At 52.9% G+C, this 6,000-nt stretch overlaps 1 protein-coding gene across 1 annotated transcript in view; it reads left to right on the top strand.

Annotated features, from left to right (window-relative positions):
- Positions 1–280: 280 nt before the first annotated feature.
- MYT1 (myelin transcription factor 1) overlaps positions 281–6,000 on the top strand; it is a gene marked incomplete at both ends in the record, with an annotated part of 45,070 nt that continues 39,350 nt past the window's right edge. The window contains one exon of the mRNA XM_080813705.1: positions 281–376. The remainder of the gene's footprint in view (positions 377–6,000) is intronic.

Genomic DNA, 6,000 nt, shown 5'->3' with positions numbered 1-6,000 from the left:
ACCACACCCACTCTGAGGCAGGTCCTGGAAGACAGAGCAGGGGCAGGGGGTGCTGGGGGCCTCTGAGGAGCATCCCAATCCGAGGCCGGGTTTCCTCAGAGAGCTCCCGGCCCTTGCCCCTGGACCAGCCACGGGACCACGACCTTGCACACCCTTCCGATGATTCCAGAAAGGGGGATTGCATAAATGCTGCAGAAAAGAGCGGTCCAAGTTTCCCATGTCCCTTCCACCCCGTTGAACTGCCTTCATTAAGTTTTCTTTTTCTGACCCCTCAGAAAATGAGTTCCGGGGTGAGCTGCTGAGTCAGAGGTGGACACGAGGAGACAAAGCCAGCAACAGCAGGACCTCGAGGCTCCTTCTGGGCAGACACGGCAAGGTGAGGCGCTTGGAAGGAGCTGCTTTCCTGCCACCGGCACCCCCACCAGGGTCTGGGCAGGGGTCCTTCTCTCTTCCAGGCATGGGGCACGGAGGTGACTTTCGGTCTGGCCACCATTACTCTTGAGCAGATAGAAGGTTAATTGGGGGGTAGACCATCAGCGATCTGGTCACGGCAAACTTCAAAGAAGACCTCAGGCCAAGTCCCTGCTCTGGGTCTGGTGACACCTGGGCTGCCCCCGGAGCTGTTCCCCGCCGGACAGACTGAGGATGGTTGGGAGACTTTGTTGTGGGAGCTCCTGAGGTCTGTTGGCCTTGTTTATTTCCATCTTCCCAAGTGGAGGCAAATGACACACACCTGCTCATAGCTGCCTGGGTCTCACTGATGGAGGTGACTCAGGCTCCTTGCCTCGCCAGAGATACTCCAAACCCAGGGCATGTCATGTGCTTACAGCCACACCAAGCCTCCAATTCTAGAAACTCCCAGGATGCACTCTGGGTGAGGCTGGCTTCCCAGGGTCTGGTGACCCTCAGAGGTGGAGGGAGAGGTGACAACAGGCTTTTGGGCATTCCTTTCCAGACCTCAGAGTCCTGCCTCCATTTTCTTCACATGGAGGCGGTCCTCATCAAGGATCCTAGCCCTGACGCAGGGCGTGGCAATCCAGATGTGATGACCCTGGGTGTGGACGGGAAGGGCTAGAAAGGTTGAGGCAGCAAGATTATTTGAGGATGTTTGTAGTTCCCTTTGAACCTGGTGACTAGCATATAGTTTCTATTGGCCTTCTCCTGGCACCTTGTTAAGCACCTCCACTCCCACTTTTTTTTTTTTAAGATTTTATTTATTTATTTGACACAGAAAGATCACAAGTAGGCAGAGAGGCAGGCAGAGACAGAGAGAGGAGGAAGCAGGCTCCCTGCTGAGCCGAGATCCCGATGCGGGACTCGATCCCAGGACCCTGGGATCATGACCTGAGCTGAAGGCAGAGGCTTTAACCCACTGAGCCACCCAGGCGCCCCTCCACTCCCACTTTTATTCCTGTAGGCTTGTCGGCGTTCTACCATGTTGGAGCCTGAGGCAAAAGGAAAAGTTGGTACCGATCCTATCTTTATTTAATCTTTGGGTATTTTGTTCATCATGGATTTTTGGCATTAATTTTGATATTTTGAAATAGTCATTAAACTATTTATCTTGATGACTGAGTTTTTGTTTCCCACCTTAAATTTGCACCTGGGTGCAAATGCCTCACTCATCTCTTCCCAGTGTTGAACATTCAGACAGAGGTTAGGGGCTCCGGATGACATGTCTTGACCATTGTTGGAGGCGTGTGATGTACAGCGCCGGCTGTGAGCAGCCTGGTGGTCCATGGTCAGGCTTTCCCGGCAACAACTGCTCTGCTACAGTCTTCCTTCTAGTTTGGGCAGATAGGGCCTGAGTTACTGTTCTGAGCAGAAACACTAAGAGCCCGGAGAAGGAGGGAGGATGTGCCTTTGACAGGGTGGGTTTCCAGAAGGACCGCAGGGCTGGCCCCGGTGGTATGAGCTCACTGAGCAGGCTAGGGGAGTCCGAAGCAGGAAGTAGTGGTGGCCACGGGAGAGCAGAACATCACATAGCCAGAGTGGGCTGACTTTCTATGGGGGGGGTGGGACCTCTGTGTCTGGAGGGTGGTGGGAGTATAGTACTCACGGCCGGCTGTCTGCCTCGGGTTCAGCACCAGGCATGCGGACAGCTCAGAGATGGGCTGAGAAGGGCTGTTCCGAGATGGTTGGGGGTTTGGGGAAAGTGCTGGGCATTGAGGTGTTTATTTTTATTTTTTAACTTAAGGAGAAAAGAAGTAGGCATTGATGGTAGGTCCTTAAATCACTTCTTGACCTTAAGAATGAAACATTTGGGCTCCAATCATGTAAAATTCAATGGAGAAGCCCAGGTGCGAATCCAGGAGAAGGCTGACTGCACGGAGGTCTAGCAGTCCTTCTTCCTGACAAGGGGGGGTGCCCCTGTGCATGCCCTTTCTGGCCTGCTTCACTGGGTGTGACTACACCCCTACCCTTGGGTGGAAATCCCGTTTATGTTGGAGTTTCAAACAGAGGGACCTGACATAGAGATGTTGTATCAGTGTGTCTACCACATAGCTGCAATTTCAAAAGAAAGATTTATTTATTTATTTGAGGGAGTGAGAGCGAAGGAGAGAGTGCATGGGAGTGGGGGAGGGGCAGAGGCAGAGAGAGAGAGAGAGGGAGAGTGAGTTGATAGCTGCTGAGCATGGGGCTCGACTCAGGGCTCTAACTCAGGACCCTGAGACCATGACTTGAACCAAAGCCAAGGGTCGGATGCTCAACCACCTGAGCCACCCAGGTGCCCCTACAGCTATAATTTTAAAAAATTCATTAATTAGGGGCGCCTGAGTGGCTCAGTGGGTTGAGCCTCTGCCTTCTGCTCGGGTCGTGATGTCAGGGTCCTGTGACCGAGCCCCGCAGCGGGCTCTCTGCTCGGCGGGGAGCCTGCTTCCCCCTCTCTTTCTACCTGCCTCTCTGCCTACTTGTGACGCCTTTCTCTCTGTCAAATAAGTAAATAAAATCTTTAAAAAAATTCATTAATTAGATTTTAATTTCTAATACAATTAACACAGTGTTATGTTAGTTTCAGGTGTCCAATAGAGTGATTCAACAATTCTATGCATTACTCAGTGCTCATCACGATAAATGTGCTCTTCACCCCCATGACCAATCTCACCTGTGCCCCCAACCGTATTTCCTCTGGCAACCACCAGTTTGTTCTCTACAGTTAAGAGTCTGGTTTTTTTGTTTGTTTGTTTGTTTGTCTCGATAGAACTATCATTTTCAATTTGCGGGTTGGAGTGAGCCCTAATCCCCTGCTCAGAGATGTTAGGAAAACCTCTCCCAAGACACGTGTTAAATAATACACCCTGGGGTGTCCTTTCTACAAATCGGGGAGAAGCTCTATTCAGTTGCCAGTGGGCCGAGCAGTGGGTGGAATGCCAGCAGAACTTCAGAGACACAGTGGGACTCCCCCCAAAGGGGGACAGAACTATCATTTCAAGGAGCCAGGGGTGCTGTGGCGGCCGCGGTGGGGGGTCAGGTGTGTGGGCATGTGGTTTAGCCTCCCGGAGCAGGGAATGGAAAGTGGAATGTGTGCGGAGGGTTCCTGAGGTGGTAGAACTTGTACGTCTTTGAAGAAGGCGGCTGCCCTTCAGGCTGACCTTGACCAGGCTTGCAGGTGCGTGTTCAAAAAACAGGAACCAGGGAGGTTGTGTAATTAGACAGTATATGGGACTGGGGATGGGGGCTCTGAAGGGTTCCACCGGAATGCTCGGTGGGAAGAGGCAGCAAGGGGCACCCTTGGAGGCTGGGCCTAAATCCTTCGGTGGTGGGAACATAGGTCTGCTGGGAGGGCTTCCTCGTGGTGCTGTGTGAGTGGGCATCGCCCCGGCTGCTCACACTTCAGAGAATCAAACAAACCCAGATTGCTGCTTCTCCCTCACCCCTTCCCTCTCTCGGAGAAAATGGACACTGGCCGATGCTGTTGCAGCCAGCAGGGTGGGTCACAGCCCATTCCCTGCCACTCCTGTTATGTTCCTCTGCCCTCCTCATCCCATGTCACCCCTTCCTTCTAGGCAGGTTTGCGTGTTGTCTCCTGGGAGTCAGTGGATGCCCCCCCCCTTTGTCTAGGTCTTCCAGGAGGGAAAACACTGAAACTTGCCCACAGGAACTCTACAACCCATAGAATCCTGTGGATTTAAAAACATGTCCTCGGTTCATTCTAATTTTCCAGCTATGCTAGCTGTTGGAACACATTCTTTTTTCTTTTTTAAGATTTTATTTTTTCCCTTTTCTTTATTTATTTGACACAGGGAGAGAGACACACACAGTGAGAGAGGGAACACAGGCAGGGGGATGGGAGAGGGAGAAGCAGGCTTCCCGCCGCTGAGCAGGGAGTCTGATGCGGGGCTTGATCCCAAGTACCCGGGATCATGACCTGAGTGGAAGCCAGACGCTTAAGCACTGAGCCACCCAGGAACCCCTGGGACACATTCTAAATAAAATGGAACCCTAACCTGTCTCCTCCTCCAGCCCAGGGCTGGGATGAATGTCCCCCATGGTCGGGGGTCTGGAACCCCCTCCCAGCTTCAGGCTCTGGTACTTGTTCAGCCCCTTCTGACTGCTCCCGGCCGTATTCCCCAGTTCCAGGACCTCAGAGACATTTCCAGGTATCACCATCTGTCTATTCATCCGTCTGTCCATCCTGTGACACGTACTGAGCAGTGGATGAAACTCTGTAGGAGAGGCGGTGACCTTGAAAACAGGACTGGGTGAGCTTGTTTCACACCGAGATGAGGACCACGCAGGAAACGAGCAGGCACAGGATGGAGACTGAGGGGGAGAGGATGGGAAGTGGGAGGCCCAGGCCACCCAGGGATGCTTCCTGCTTCCCCCGGCTGGAGCACCTCTCACTTGGAGGCCATCAGCCCTAAGACCCTCAGGCCCTCACTGACTCCCTGAGCCTCCTCACTCCCACCCAGGCTCCCGAGTCCGAACTGTTCCCTCCCTCCTGAGCTCTCCCCTGGGGTGCGGACCCCACTGTCTGGCTGCTGAGGCCAGGACAACCTCAGCATGAATTCTGTTCTTTGTCCCGCCCTTAGCTGTCCATGCAGAAGAGCAGGGATGTGGCACAGGGTGGAGAAGAGCTGTGAGGGCCTGGGAAGAGCCCAGAAGACGTGAGAGAGGGAGAGTGCACGAGCGAGGGGGCAGGGGGCCCCTCCAGACACCACCACGGATGTTCCTGACCTCGGGGAGGGTGAGGGGTCGGGGGCAGACCCGGCCTTTGAGGGCGAAGGCAAAGATTGGCATGAAGTCTGTCGGGCCTCATCAAACACCTCATGAAAAATCTCAGGCCGGCCGTTGTCGGACATTGAGAATCTGTCCTGCCTGCTTTCTTCCTGGCTGTGTGTCCGGCTTCTGAGTGCGTTTCTGAGAATTCAGACAAATCTATGGGTTTCAAGGCTGCATCATTACGGCATTTTCTTTTTTGGTCCCCAAGTTTGTAAATGTCCAACTTAGGGAACCCAGTTTTGGCAAGGGTGCTCCGCAGATGGGTTTGAAAAGGAGCTGGTCTTGGATGTTGTGGGAACCGTTTGTATTTAAAAAGAGCTTCTGTGATGAATCTTGACTTTATTAAAAAACGCAAAACAGAACAAAATAGTAACAGCTCCTTGAGTGAGACCCTTCACATGGTACTAACAAAGCCAGTTAAAGGGAAGGGTGAAGAGACAATTCTCTGGTTAATGGCTGTGGCAAAACAGGAAGTGTTTGCATTTGTAAATGACTCCCCTCCCCATAGTTTTCCTACTGAAGACAGAACTAGTGAAATATTAATTAGAGTGGAGTGATGGTGTGAGGAGCACAGGGAAGCTGTAAGACGCGCTCCTGGTGGCAGAACGGAGGTGGCTCACAGAGACAGAGCACAGAGGACGTTCCTGAGAGAGATCACTGCCCCACAGAGGGCATCGAGGCCAGCCTGGCTGTGACAAGGGGCCTTTTCACCCTCCAGGTGAAAGGTCATTCAGTCATCTCTGGGTCGTGCAAAAATAGAGACGTGATTGGGTTGTG

Source organism: Martes martes (genome assembly GCF_963455335.1).
Source record: "Martes martes genome assembly, chromosome: 9".
In the NCBI taxonomy this organism is placed as follows: domain Eukaryota; kingdom Metazoa; phylum Chordata; class Mammalia; order Carnivora; family Mustelidae; genus Martes; species Martes martes.
Note: the sequence above shows the minus strand (reverse complement) of the source record. Positions and strands in the feature narration are given on the sequence as shown.